Below are 16437 nucleotides of genomic sequence, written 5' to 3'. Positions count from 1 at the left end.
TTGTCACAAATATCCTTTATTCCAGTTATATTTGCCTGAGTTTTTGTTAAGAAATCGTGTGTAATTTAATAATATAAAGTGGATTCTTATTATGTGCAGTAACATTAGTGATTTTTTCCTTCATTTATGCAAATAAAGCAGAAGAAAATTCAGAGTATGCTCCCTTGCTTGTTAGTGTTTTGTCATGGTAACCCTTTAGTTTTATGCTAACTGAGTTTATAATATGCTCATGCTCAATAAAGAGCTGGTTCTTATAAGTTTCTTTGCTCTACCAGTTGTTGTTTCACTCAGACTTATTTTTTTGCTAGCAAGCATATCTTTTCCAAGAGCACTTACTGTTTTTAAGGTGGGGAAAAAAAAAAAAAATTACTTTCACTATTTTAATCAGTGGCAGCTCACTACCTTTAAATCTTGTGTTAGTTTTAGCTCATCTTGTGGAAAGCAGCTTAAGAAGTGATTTAGTTCCGCTGTGAAGCCCCTCTCCTTTACCAGTACACAAGGCTGATTATTGATACTTGACTAATGCAGGCTCAGACCCAGATTTGTCTATACAGATTTGTACAGCTGTGTACAGTTCTGAAATATGTGCACTGTGCAAATATGTGAGACTGGCTCAATGCAAGCAGGAGTGTGATCCTAAATATTTTTAGATAGTTTTGGCTTTGCTAGAAGGGAAGGCTATCTGAATCAGGGAGTTCAGATGACCTAAAATCAGTAAGCTACTTAAATTTTCTGGTGAACTTCTAAGAAGTCAAGTCTTAAAAACCTTACTACCAGTGAATGCATTCGTGTTATTGTGGGAGTATTCAAGATTGTCTTGAAACATAGTGATGTGGACATGAGTATGTAAAAAATGGCAAAAATGTCAAGTATGGGAAATCTAAATATTGGTAAGAAAATCAAGTTTGGAAAAAATAGGGCTTTGGTTTTATAACATTTCAGAGTGAAGTGAAGAGTATCTTGCTGTCCCTTATGACTCCAGGTCAGTCAGAGAACTCTTCTGATGCTCTATGCAAGAAACAGCCATTGGCAGTTCTCTAACAAGCTGGGCAGAGTCTAGGAGTTACTGGTGATAAGTGGATGGTTGGACTGGATGGTCTTAGAGGTTTTTTAAAACCTTGATGATTCTATTTATTTTTCTGGAGGAGAATAAGAAATAGGGTATTAATCAAATGATATGTCCTATGTCCTTCCATAGAAAGGAAGTGTGGTTTAGCATTTTAAGAGTGATAAAAATTTTAGTTTATCAAGTGCATCCAAAGCTTGGAAGTCTTCTGTACACCATAGCTACCTAGAAGGAGAAGCAATGCAACAACTGACAGGAAAGCTATTTTGATGTTGCATCCTTAAGTAAAATCCTCCTTTTCTCCTGTCAACTCTATTTAAAAAAAAAAAAAAAAAAAAAAAAAAAAAAAAAAAAAAAAAAAAAAAAACACCTAGGACTTGATTTTAACTGCATCCTTTCCAAGCAGATCAAGCTAGGGAACTGCCAGTATTTGTACAGAGAGAAAAAAAAAAGTAGCCTTATATTAATTTATAAGTATTTTTTCTGGACATTTTGTTGGGAGAAAATTATAGCTGATAATTATTTCTTTTCCCAAAATACCAAATGTATTTCAATACTAAGTAAGAAAAATCTGTACTGAAGAATTGAAAGCTTATAGTTCACTGATTTTCTCTGTGTTCAAATTTTAATTCGGATACACCTTTCAATGGAAAAAGAAGCTTTTTCTGTTGAAGAAAAATTTAAGGCTGTTTCTAACTTGTTTTGTTTTGAAGTGGATCAGAGGCTTTCCCATAGAGTGGTGCTGGATGTGCTTTAAGCCAGAATATTCGCACTGATATCAGAAATGAATTTCTTCAAGCTGTTTTAATGAGCCACTGTCCATTGTGTGTCTTCAACATATAGATAGAGGACTGGAATATTTCATTGGTATCATTAACTGAAATGGCTTCTAGGGGAGTTTTGCATGGCATAGCTCAGCTTTCTGAGAGATATATGCAGTGGCTTTGAGGAAACAAAAATGATTAACAGAGAAAGAAAACTATTTTCAGTGCAGCTTGTACATTGAGCACAACCTCACAGTGACAATTCTTCACTTAAGTTTGCATTTCAGTACAGACGTAGTGTATAGCCTAGCTAGTTTTCAACTTATTAAATATTCTACCTTTGAGTTGGTTATTATTCTGATTTGTTTAAACCAAATGGTGCATGTTCCCATGGGAAAGTTGCCTTGTAGAAATATCAGGTATTCAAAACTGACACCATAAACTTTCCTAATCAATGAAATATGTAATTATATGAAAAAAGGTATCGATTTTTTTTTTTTTTTTTTTTTTCCAGAAGAAAACGTGAATTGTTTCCCTCCCTTAGGCCTTTATTTGTCATATCCTGGGTCAACCACTATTTTCCTAGGAACCACTGTCAGGCTGCTGTGCCTGAAATTACTTTGTTTATCTAAAATACCAAAACAGTCTGTGTCTGAAGAATGTGGATACAGGGCGTACAGAATTATTTTTAGTCCAAGACTGGAAATTGTGGACAGTAATCAGAGCTAATGTGGTTATATTAATCTTGCAGTCAAAGATGAGGCTGCAAGGTACAGCTGAGCTCCAGTTCATTATATCCTAACATCTAATTACAAAACTAATAGGAAGAGTTAGAGGCCCCTGTGCTACTAGAAAACCTTGAGGTAGTTGCCAAAGATTGGTGACATCAGGATTGTAGGCTACTTGGGCTGTAGTGACCATGCAATGGTAGAGTTCACAATCCTGAGGGATATTAGACAGGCAAGGAGTAAAATTACTTAATTTTAGGAAAGCCAGCTTCCAGCTCTTCAGGGAGTTACAACAAAACCACCTGGGAATCTGGCTTCAAGATAAGGCAGCATAGCAGAGAAGGCAGATCTTTAAGGAAGATTTCTTTAGGACTCAAAGACTCTCCATCCCCAGATGCAGGAGGTTAGAAAAGGAAGGCAGGAGACTGATATGGTTGAACTGGGACCTGCTGGTCAATCTGGAGAGCAAGAAGAAAATGCACAGGCAGTGGAAACAGGGACAACTTCCATGGGATTGTTCAAAGAATTGTTCAAATATTGTTCAAAGAATGTAAATTAGACATTACAAGAAAGGCAAAGTTTGTCAGATAAGCAGTATTTCTTAAGGATGTAGAGGATGATTAGCCATTATCAAGGTAGAAACATCACTAATATTACAAAATTAGGTACTTCTAGTTTGTCTTCTTTCTGTTAGACTGTGTGCTTTACTTCCCAAATTCTCTTCCCTGATGGGTCTACACTATGACCCAGTCTTCAATTACATAAGTACAGAAAATTTTTTTGCATAAGAGCCTCTTTTATTCCTTCTTGTGTATGATGGGCTTCTGGGGATACATCATGACTGTGTAGGAGAGGAGTATACAGTCTCTGACAGACTTCACCCTCACTTTCTTTTGGGAACGGTGGTGAAAAAGTATTGCGAAAAGAAGAGAGCCTCATGGTTAGGTAACTACATGCTGCTCCAAGGAGTTATTTATATTCCAGCCCTTGCCTTTCACTTGTGTGATATCCAGGAAGTTACTTCCATCCAGACTTTGCAAATAGTTATTAATTGTCCTTCTTCTTCTAGTCTCTCACATCAAGACTCTGGATGATGACTGGCTGCAGCCTGACCTTGTGAAGTTTGCACCCTAGTTGCTGTGTACTGTGCTTGCAAAAATGTGATGTATAGGGATAAGTGCCCTGAAAGAAGCTATGTTCCAAGGGTTTCAGGCTGGATGTTCCCATTTAGTGTGTACAGTTGATCTTAATCTTTGTGTGTCTGCTCCTTGTTGATAGAATGGAGATGTTACTCTCAGAATAGGCTAACTCATTAATATTTATGAAGTACTTGGTTTCTACAGCGATTAACACACCAGAAGATTCAGGAAGAAATGAAGAATTATGTTTCTGACAGTAGAGTTGGCTAGAGCAGAGTAAATAAAGGAAGGACCAATAAACTAAATGAGAGTATCAACTGGTTTCTGATTGAGTGTTGTCCTTCCTGTTCACTGAAAGAGCTGCAGAACAAAAGCAATCAACTTTCTACCTGTCATTTGTAATCAGATTTATACAAAACTGGGTGTTTTCTGGTAAGAATCTTTAACCTGAAAGTTTTATTTAGAGTGTTTGTTGCTGTGCGTGTGTGGGGGGAGGAGTGGAAATTACTGGAAAAGACAACATAGAAAAGTATATTTTCTCCATATTAAAATCACTAGGAAATATTCAAAATTGGTGCCTTTAACAAAGCATTTCACTCACAAAAATAAGTTTCAAATTCTGACATGTTCTAATTCCAAGTCTGTCTATATCTTACTTTGTGTACTTCTATGAATTATTCTCAAAGCAGGACATCAGTGTAGATACATGACTTAGGTATTAGAGAGAATGTGAAAAGCTGACTACTTGACTTTCTGCACCTAGGAAATAAATGGTTCTTTGTCATGTTATGATGTGTCAAGTGGCAAGATTCAGTCAGTTAGTAACCTAGACATAGGATTTACCTGTTTGGTCAGTGGTAACATGAAAGCTAGAAGTAGCAGAATTACAAGAACTTACACTGGGGCATGTTAGGAAAGACAGTTTATATTCCTGACGTTTCGCATATTCATTGTTCTTGTGAAAGTAATCCTGCAGCCACACTTGTAAATTCTTTCAGCAGAGTCATTTGAGATCTGTACTGATGGAGGTTTGGAGAAAGCAGCAAAGAGAATAAAGAACAAATAAGAGAATTGATTGTCTTATAATATTCTCAGCAGTGGAGATCTCATTTATAAAAATAAAAAATGGTGGTGGGGAGAAAAAGAACAGAAAAATGATGAAGAGAAAAAGAAGTGCAACTGCTGTTCCTGTTTTACATGCAGAAAATTGAGGTCAGCTATATTATAGGCTGTGAAAGTGTGGTATTGTAAAACATCACTTCCACAGTACTTTATATTGTGCAGGCAGAATAAATAAATGTTTGCTGCTATATTAAATACCCAAAGAACTGTTATAATATGCAGCAGATCAGACATTCTCCTTGTGATAGATAAATCCTCCTTCAGTTATCAGTCTGCAGAAAAAGAAAACTGAATAGCACTGTTATATCTAATAGAGCAGTTTGAAGCTGTTCTATTGAATGTTTTTTGAAGTTACTTGCCAGCAATCTAACAAAGTCTAATAGACTTTTTAAAGTAAGAGTTTAAATTTTTCTTCTGCTTTCAAAAGAAAATTTGCATATGGGAAAAGTCACATTTAAACTTGTTAATGTGGAAAAGACTCTTTTTTTTTTTTTTTTTTTTTTTTTTTTTAATCTTGGTTATTGACAAAAATGTTTGCTCTATCAACATTTAGATCAGATATAATTTTCCTATCGACTATACAGAGGATCATATGCAAGAGTAATCTTGTTTAGATTGACTCTCAGACTGAATGAACGACTTGTATACTCCAAAGTGCTGATGGCACATCCAACCAACTTTACCTTGAGAAACACGAGGCATTATTTGAAGAGGTGAAAATATGAGCAAAGGTGGAAGAATCCACTCACCAGTAGAGAAACCCATGAAATCATGAAATGTGATGACTAGTTGGTAAAACTACTCTAAAATTAGCATCTGATGAATGATTTAATAAAATCAGTGTGTCATGAAAAAATAATATAATTACAGTCTTATGTAATACCCAGATAAGACACACTATGTCTTATGTATCAGACATAGCATACTATCTGAAGAAGTATAATTTAGCATTCCCCTTCCTTGGAACTGCTTGTTCTTGCTCAAGATGGTCTCTTTCCATCCTATTCCCCCATCTGCTCCACCCCCACTTCCTATTCTATCTGCTTGTATGCTTTTTATTATTATTACTGGTCTTCATTTCGATGAATCAATATCAGTTCTGGGTCTAAAGCTGTTGAAGGTCTCAGCAATTTAAAAAGAGATTCCAATTCCCATTAGCTTCAATATGCTGGTTTTAACTTGATCTTTCAGATTATTTAGGTTCTGGCATTACTGTTTACCAGTAGAGATGCTCTTTAGATTACAGTTGAGCGTTGGCAGAGGAATCCCTTCTCAGTAGTGCTGCTCTAAGTTTCCTGTGTGTGGTGATCACAGGTGTAGAATATTACAGAATCACAGAATGGCCAAGGGTTGGAAGGGACCTCAAGGATCATGAATCTCCAACCCCTCTGCCACATGCATTGCCACCAACCTCCACATTCAATACTAGACCAAACTATTCTGAAACTCTGAATGAGAATGGCTGGGAGATAGCAGTATTCTCAGGTTATAGCTATCCCAATGCAGATTCATTTCTGATATATATCATATATTTTACTATTGTTTAACTATTATAAAGACCTGAGCATGTTTGATACAACTTGAAAGAGAACTTACGAAGACTTCAGTAAGGTTTCAGCCCACTGGGTTAAAAGAGCTCTCAGTAATGTGCCCCTTAACACAAGTAGTCATAAATACTCTGACTCCCCTTATCCTCTGATAATTTTCCAGTTCTTCTGCACCTTAAGACTCCTGGCTTTACCTCTGCATTTTGCAGGTCATCTGACTGTTTAAAAAAAAAAAAAAAAAAAAAAACCCACACCTGCCTGAAGAGATTTAATTTCAAGGAATGGTGCTTACAAAGATGTGTAAATCACCTAAGATAGAATGAAAAATTGGTAATAGCTTTGCAGGCTTAAAAATCAAATGGATCTTGGAGATGAGATTTTGATAGAATAATTTGATGCATTTAGATACTTTTAAATGTTTTCAGATTTTTTTTTTTTGTAATGGTGACTGACAGTTTGTAGTCATATAAAAAATCTCCTTTTTTCACAGCCTCAACGGTCTGTTACTATTATCTCTGACTTGAAAATACCTCTCCCAGACCACTTAGCCTCTTTAACTGTCAGTAACTGACCAATTTCCAGCTATTATAGGGAAGAATACCTTTTGCTGTGCACGGATACAGCATGTAGTAAAGCAGAGAGAAGCTTAAACATGCTTGTTTTTATTTTATCGGCCTTTCTGCTGTGTGTAAGATTACTGTAATATAAAGTGAGTTAACCATAGTCTTTAGTTGGGAAAGTGCTAAAACAGTGACTGAAAAAGACTGGCTCTTTAATAATTGCAGACAATTAAAAATAAGATAGTAGGGATCTTGTTTACCTAAGAAATAGGTCACTAGAGAAAAGACAATAAGAAGAAAAAAATTAATGACTGCAACGTAAGTGGAAAAGTAAAAATCACAGAGGACTAGATTTTCAGACCTCCTCTGACAACATCATTTTCTATGATGGTGTCATAATCTTTCATGTGATTTTGTGTGACAACTAAATTCCAGTTATATTGAAACAAATGTTATGAACTGCTATTGTAGCTTTAAGTTTCCATTAAATGATTGCTCTGAATTCTGCAATTTGTAGCTCATGCTTTTGAATGAAGAAGGGGCTGCTTTTGTTTCCTGGTCACCTTCTACTCAATCACAAACACTACAGTTCTCAGTAGCAAAGAAACAGGATTCAGCCTGGAGGAAAATAAATTGTTTTGCTCCGCTTTTTATTTGTGACACAAAACACAGAAAATATGAATTGTTGAAGAATATCATAGACGAGAGCCACAGAATACTGGAAGGGGCCCACAAAGATCATTGAGTCCAACTCCTGGCTCTGCACAGTACCACTCAAAATTCGAACCCTATGGCTGAGAATGATGTTCAAATGCTCCCTGAACTCCAGTGGCTCAGGGCCATGCTCACTGCTCTAGGCAGCCTGTTCCATGCCCATCACCTTCTGGTGCAGAACCTTGTCCTAACTCCCATCTTCCTCTCTTCTGACAGATCTCCATGCTTTTCCCTAAGCCCTGTTCCTGTCACCAGAGGGAATAAATCAGTACTTATTCCCAAAAATAAATTATGATATTCTGGATATCATACAATTCAGATTTGTCTGACTTGTGTTTAACAGTAAGTCTTCATGATCCTAGAGGAAGTCTAAGTGATCAGAAAGGATTAGATGCGCAGGATTTAACTGACTAAAATTGTATTGTATGATTTTCATTCTGGGTAAGATTTTTCTAAACACAGATACACCTCTATGATGCAGCTATTCAATTTATTCCAGCTAGTCACTAAAGATCCATTTAAAAGAAAACATAAGGCTTTGTTAGTTGTATTCTGAAGTAGACATAAATATCTCTAAAGGTTTTATGTCTGACCAAATATGAATTTTTCTTCTTTAATTAAAAAGAGGATTTGAGATGACCTGATCAGGTGTTGAAGTATGAAGAGTTAAGAAGGATTAATCCCAACTTATCTGCTCTAGAATACATAGCATTAGGGGATGTATAGGCAAGTGGGAGACTCATACTATTTTGTTAATAAAAAAAGAAGAGAAAATAAGCATGTCTCACCTTAAGTAAAAACTAGAAGAATTCCAAAAATTGCTTTATTGTGATTCTTCCTGACTGTCAGGGTTGCTTTGAGATGGAAATAAACTTTGTATCAACTTCTCAACTGACGGGTAAATTAAACATGTTGAGGGCATAGATTGGTACAGTATGTGCCAATTTTGTGTGAAGAATCCAGTCTTTTTGAGTTTTCCTACATCTCAAGATTAACAGTACTGCAATATTTTAAGGAAATCTGGCACTTCCTAATGAGAAATTTTATAAATCAAAAAGAAGAGATCTCTGACAGCTTTAAAGAGCTGATTGACCATTGGGAACAAGGTATTATTCCTCATGTGTTCCTGTTTCTTACAGCACAAGTATGTCTCAGTCTGCAGTCTTGAGTTGGTATACCTTTATTTCTCTGAGTTAGACCTTCCTCATTGTTAAAGAATAATAGATACAGATTTCATGTTATATGTAGGAAATATATTTTAAAAAGTTATTCTTCTGTCCATCCCGTTACTCAATTGTGTAAGAAGAGTCAATTGAAAGACATAATAGTCAGGTAGATGTCACTGAAAGATAGGTTATTTGTTAGGGTTGTTGTTAGTGGAAGATTATTGTGGTCATGTGGAGGAGAAGCAGGCTGTGTATTTACAAATCACCCTCTATCACAATATAAATAGGAAGATATTCTAAATTAGAGATAACAGGAGATAGAGTTTTGCATTATCCATACAATAAGATGGATGCTGAAATTCCATTAGTCACAAAAATTACTATTTTTATTATGTATGTTATAGAGAAAATATTAAGAGGGTAGGGGTAAAATTAAGAGGAGGAAATTATCTACATTGGACTACTGTTTTTAAATAGCTTCCTGTTTCTGACAGTATTAAACATACCAAAGGCTGTTTTCTTGATGAAACAGTTACTGAACACGTCTTAGGAGCAGAAAGCACAAATCAGAATATTACCAAACGAAGCCACCAATCACAAAGCTTGAGGTTTTAAACGCATTCTCACCCTTTTTTTTCTAACCTAATGAATCTTCACTTGTGTTGTATTAAATGAAACTAGCCCCTACCCTTTAAAATCTATGATTTTCTTCCCTCTTCTCACACTACAATGGCTGTAGTTGTGGCCAGTATCCTCTTGAAAAAATTATAGTTTCTCCTAAGGGAAAGAGTAAACCAGATGTATCCCACATCCTGGCTGTGTGTGCAGTAAGTTCTGAACTGCTAAAGAAAATGGAGATGACCATCTTTTAAGGAGATGTAGAGCTGAAAAATAAACTAGAATCCAAGTCTCAGAGTCATGAAGGCTGAAAGAGACTTCTGGAGGACATTGAGACTTGCCTTCTCCTTGGGCAAGGCTGTTGGTATTGGATCTCAGACTAATGTTAGATCAGTTGCTCCTGGTATGGTCCAGGGATTTCTTCAGAGGTGAAAGAAGTTGTCCTGGGCAATTTGTTCCAGTGTTTGAATTTTTTATTTTTTTTTTCGTGTCTGACTAAATTTCCTTCTCTGTAGTTTATGATCATCACCCTTGTTGAGGTAGATTTCAACATTACTATAAAGACATATGGGATGACTTCTAATTTGCAAGTTTAGATACAGAATCAGAAGCAAACTTCCAAATCTCTCTTGGGGGCTGTGATCTAATGAGCATATAACTTGTTGGGCCTGAAAAGATGTAAGCAGTCACTACCTGAAAAAGTAATGTAATGAAAGTGTGCTTCCCCATAAAACCATTCCTTACTCAGAAATACAAGGCTTGATTGATTTATGCCATCTGAATCCAGCAGTGTCTCGTCCTCTGTGATTATTTCTAACATGAATTCAGATATCTTTACATGTCATCTGCATATATTTGTCTTCCAGAGGTCACAGAATTTTTTTTCAGTATTTCCTGTTTCCAAATAGTACTATCAAGATACCTGAAAATAATATACACTTTGTTTTACGCATATTTGGGGGATAATCTCTGCCTGGGGAAGCCTTTTTTAAAAACACAACAAAAAAACTTAAAAAAAACTTAAAAAAAAAAAAAAAAAAAAAAAAAAAATAGACTCATCAGATCCACCTCCTTGGAATATAGTAGAGGTTGAAGATTTCCCTTGAACTATAGAGTTGTGTGGAGAATCTTGGTAAGACTTTTCTAAATTGGGTAAGATTAAATGTATGTCCAAGTTTTTGAACTTCATTTGTACTAGATTTAGTCATAAAAATGGGGTATGTTGATATGCTGCTTACCTTTAATCTCATTTGAAGAATTCTGAAGAGTCATTTTTATTTATCTTTCTCCAGAATTCACTTTAAAAAATATAAAAAAAAAAATTCACAACATTGTTGAGACTACTGGAAGGGCAAGTCTCTGAGGTAACTTAATCCTCAGTGTCTTTTTCAGATCATGTATTATCAGATCATCTATCATGTCAGTTTTCTAGAATGTGTACTAAATCTTTTTTTAACTCATGGTACACAAGAGGAGAGGAGAAAAGCAAACAAGCCAGAACATAGCCTTGAACAATCTATCTCCATATATCAGAAAACAAATGAATACAACTACTTTCTGCACAAAACTAGTGTAAGAGCTAGAATCATATTGTATTTGCCATTTAACTTGATTCATTTATTTCCTAATTTGCTTTCTCTCCTCCTTGTTCCTCTCCTTTCCAAGACTTCTATCTATGCAAAGTAAGGTTTTATCAGTACCAGTGATCTCACAGTCTCTAGAAGTCTATTACACAACTGCATATGGTTAATAATGAAGCTGGCATAAACTGAGTATGGCTGGAAAAACTTAGAAGAGTTGGGATGCATTATTAGATCTGATGTATAATTGTGAGAAATGTTTTTATCTCTCTGTTAGACTTACTATGCCTTTATGGAAAGCTATTTGAATAGTAACAGTCTCCACAATCTGTGCAGTACCTGTTATCACTGCTTCTCTGGTCTTGATTGAGGACTCTAGATTTGACTACAACATAATAACATAAGAAAATGGAACAAGAGCAGAAACCGATTTTACAATGTCCAAAATATTTCAGAATAAAAGAAGAAACAACAACAACAAAAAAAATGCTGTGCAAATGCTCCTTGGAAGGGAAATATAATAATCTTGTTTAATCCTGAGTCATTGTTGCGATCAATTCAATTTTGTAGGTAGGCTCCCATGACACATCTATTCCAGAGTTTAACAAGAGTCGGAGCTGAAATGTCAACAACTCCAACAGGAGACCAAATTTTCTCTTATGATGAAAATCTATGCATGGAGAGGCTTCAGATCTGCATGATCTGTGTGAAATTGAAATTACTCAAAATGATTTTGATGAGTGACTGTCTTCACAGACGAACTGTTTTATGTTAATGCAAGAAAGGATACAGTGATAGGAGAGCAAATGAAAACTCTGAAGGAGGAAAAAATGGAAGAGGTTTGATTTTTTATTATTATTTATTTATTTTGAGTAAGCACTGTAAATATGTGATGGAATAATAATAAAAAAAAAGAAATATAACTAAAAAGATGATCAGAGTTGGACCGATGTAAGATTTATTATTTGTACAACAAAAGAAGAAATGAAATACAGCGGAACATAATGGTCAATAGTATTTCAGTAGCTGAAATATGCATGTGTCAGCTGTACTTCTCATGTTGAATTAAAGGAGAGTTATACTGAAATAAAAGGGATCTCATGTGATTTCTGTCACTTGTAATCAAGTTTTTGCCTTTAGCAGAAATTAGACCTTTTAATCTTAAGGTGGCAGTCATACTGACAAATGAACCAACCCATGTACATTAGCCAATTTGATCATTTCCTTACTAACTTGTGTCACTAGCAGCTCTGATTGAAATTAGGCCATCCTAAATTCAAGAGCTGGTGCTGTTCAAGGTGACATATAGTCCTACTTTCCTTTTGCTGCAAATGATACTTATTACTCTGTAATTAACCCTTCAATCTCTTCCACAAGTAATCTCACTTCTCATTATGGTTCTTAACATAAAACAAGGTATTTGACACATAAGGAAACTGATCTCAGTCTCTGAAAGTAGGGTATGCTGGGTAGCTTTTTAGTATCAGACCCGAGCTTCCCCAGGACTGAAGCATTTTGGTTTTCAGAGCTATTGTTTATCAGCGTATAAGAAGACTGCATTGTCCATATTCTTTGTATTGTAAGGTCACAGCATATTGGAAACATGAAATAAATCTTCTGGTGTTTTTCATTTTCGTCTTGCTTAGATGACCTAATATATATTCGTTCTCTAAGACAGAACTGCCTGCAGGGTTGTGAAAAATACCCATAAATACTGCTAATCAAACTCCTGGGGCAGCTAATGAAAGTAATCTTAGCCATTACTAAGAGTCAGCGCCCAGTTTTGCTGCCTACCATGGAGAAATGCATCTGAACTGTGAACTTAAAAGACTTGCTTCTTGCTCTAGAGGATAGGAAAGTATGCCAATGCTCTGCTTGGCATGGCTTAGTTCCACTTACATGCTCACTCAGTCTGGATCAGCTTCACTAGCTGTTGTATTGAGGGGATGGAATCAATACTTGGTGGTATTTCTTTTATAGAATATTTTTGTTGTCCAATCTCTGTAAAAGCTAGCATCTGGCTACTGCAGATGACTGACATAGATAAAAGCAGTACAAGGCTACATAATATCCTTTATTTCCTGTGTGTAGGTGACTCAGAAAAAGCCCTTCCTTGTTTTTGTGGGACAGTCAAAATTTATTTATTTTACAGAAATATGTGTGTGTGCAATAGTGGATGACCAGGACAACTAGGAAAGAAAAAATGTACTTCTGCTTGCAGGAAAATCTTTAAGTCTGATTCTTAGGGTCATAGGTCTTGATTAATTTGTTTAAAAACTGCTTATTCTTCAACATTGCTTGCATTTAATTTAACGTATTGTACAGTTGTGAAGGAATAATGTTGTTTTTTTTTTCTACTTTAAAAATAATTTGATTTTTATTTTTGCTTTGGTCCGGGAAGCATGACTATTTATGTCATAGGCTTCATGCCTTGCTTGCTATTGCCAAGTTAGAATCGGACTGAATGGTGGTTATGTCTGTGGATAATATTGAGACAGTTAAAGCATGCAGTGATATTATTTATTGTACCATTTTCTTTTTGCACTAGCAAAGGATCTGAACTCTTAGCGTTTTTGAGTGCCAAATATAAAGAACTAGAAAGATGACCAAGCCAGGTGTCCATGTTAGTCAAGTACTTCAATAGCATTCCTTGGATCAAGTCATGCAGCTAGATGCAGACACTTCTGAAAAATCTCTTTAAGTATGTTTGCTTCTTATTAGATCATTGCCTTTAAAAAATCTGGTAAAAGCTCACAACAGTGACCTTCAGGCATTACAAATGTAAGGAAGTAAAGAATTAATGGGCTCTTAAGAAACTGGCACTATGGAACAAGTATTAACTGATGGAGAGCTCCATGAAGTGTACTACAGTAGGCTCAATTTTCAGGTGTCTCCAGCACGCACAGCTCTTTTCCAGCTTCAAGGCACCATTGTTTCTCTTTGCTTTGTATTTTTATGACATTTGTTAGTGTAATAAATGCCATAATAGGTGGATACTATTATTTTCCAATAAGGCATAGTAGGGAAAATACATCTTTTCTAGCCCCACACGACAAGTTGCAGAGGCCACTGAAGGGAAAGGAGAATCAAGCCAATTTGCAGAGGTAAAGGCTGTCCAACTGGCCTTAGATGTTGCTGAACGGGAGAGGTGGCCAATGCTCTATCTTTACACTGACTCATGGATGGTGGCAAATGCCTTATGGGGGTGGCTACAGCAGTGGGAGCAAAATAACTGGCAAAGAAGGTGTAAACCTATTTGGGCTGCTGAACTGTGGAAAGACATTGCTGCCCGAACAAAGAATATGGTTGTGAAGGTGCGCCATGTAGATGCTCATGTGCCCAAGAGTCGGGCTACTGAAGAACAGCAAAACAACCATCAGGTAGACTGAGCTGCCAGAATTGAGGTGGCTCAAATAGACCTGGACTGGCAGAACAAGGGTGAATTATTTCTAGCTCGGTGGGCCCATGAGACCTCAGGTCATCAAGGGAGAGATGCAACATACAAATGGGCTAGAGACCGAGGGGTGGACTTAACTATGGATGCCATTGCACAGGTTATTCATAACTGTGAAACATGTGCCATCATCAAACAAGCCAAGAGGATGAAACCTCTCTGGGAGGAAGGGCGATGGCAAAAGTACAAATATGGGGAGGCATGGCAGGTTGATTATATCATCTTGCCACGATCTCGCAATGGTAAGCATTATGTGCTTACTATGGTGGAGGTAACCACTGGGTGGCTTGAAACATATGCAGTACCCCATGCTACCGCCCGAAACATCATATTGGGTCTGGAGAAACAAGTCCTGTGGCGACTTTAAGTGTCTCTTTAAGTGTCAGGTTGTCAACAGAGTAGATCTGGGATATTAAAGGAACTTAGAAAAGAGGAAGCCAAAGGAATAGATATCACTTGAAAAATGCTGAGTACGAGTACTCTTCCGTGTCCTATTAATAATCTATAGCTGAATAATCAAGTTTTGACTTTTTCTCTCATTTGATTTTTTCTAGAAAAAACAGTAGCCATCTGACCTTCTTAAAATATGTTGTGTAAACCAGGGAAAATCTGAGTAAATCTGTCCTTAAATGTTGCCTCTGAATTGAGATTTGTTCAATGTGGAGAAACTTCCAGGAGTGCATTATCTTCAGGATAGCACCCATAAATACTGGTAGAATTTAGAAGAAGGATGAATGGCACATACTAAATGAATGTGCTTAATGAATCCCTGGTTTCTACTTAGTGGTCTCTATAGTGGTAATGGAATCAAGAAGTTATTGAAATAAATTACTGAATCAGTACACAGTGAGTCACTGGCTGGATTTTTTTACCCAGAGTAAATCTAATCACCCTTCTGTCTGCTGCAAAGATCGCAGCACTTGAAAAAAAAATAGTCATATTATGCTTTTCTTTCCCTCAGATGTACTTATAGGGCCACCTAGCCAAACTTGTGAATGGCTGAGTCAGTCCAGGATACTTTGGCTGTATGTACCTCATCATTTTCTGTTGGGCTATTAGTTTCATCAGTAGACAATCCTGTTGCTAAAAGCACAATCCAAACCTCTTTGAAAGAACTGGAAAAGCTGCCATAGGTTTCAGATCAGACCCCCTAATGCAAGCTGGATGCAAGAAAAGCTGCTAAATTCAGCTGATATTCTTTTCATCCAGATAAAAGATAAGCTCTTACTCAAGCTGTGAACTCCCACGGAGAGAAAAATGAATAGAAGAGTTGTTCAAACACAACAGGCTTGATTGTGCCTGACCCTGTGTGGGTGCTAGGGAAATGGGAGCCAAGTGCAAATAAGCTTACCCAGCTCCCTCCTGAGAGTCTACCCCAGGCAAGACAGAGTTCTGCTTCCCAAGCACAGGGAGCCTGGGGTCTAGTACAGAAACTGATGCCTGGAGCGGGGAGGAAGAAAGAGATGTCAGGATTCTGAGCCATTTACCCCCCATTAGCTCACCGTGAATCCTTTGAAGCAGGGCAGCTGCTGTCATGCACAGGATCAGACACTGGCATCAATAAATCTAATAAATCTGTTCTCACGGGCATATGTTTGGAATTTCACATAAAGTAATCTGCTTAACTTTTCTTTCTGTGCTCCCAGAAATCCTTGTTGGGATGGTTTGCATTGTAACTGTGCTTTCTGCACATGGTTAGCATGGCTCAGACCAAGCAGTTAAGTACACAGTAGAAAAAATATTTAGCTGCTACATGTTCTGTTGTTTTTCTCCAGCAATATGCCCTTGCAGCCCAGAAACCAACCATATCCTGGGCTGCATTATTCACACCGTGTCTCATGCAAGACATGTGGGACCATTACAGCTGTTCAGAAAGGACCTAGGGAACCTTTCTGCAGCTTTCTGTTGCTGCATTTCTGTACTGTTGTATGGAGAGAAGCTGCAGATGTTTTATTGATCCAATAGATCAACTTAATGCT

This window comes from Tetrao urogallus (assembly GCF_951394365.1).
Source record: "Tetrao urogallus genome assembly, chromosome: 4".
NCBI classification, from domain to species: domain Eukaryota; kingdom Metazoa; phylum Chordata; class Aves; order Galliformes; family Phasianidae; genus Tetrao; species Tetrao urogallus.
Note: the sequence above shows the minus strand (reverse complement) of the source record.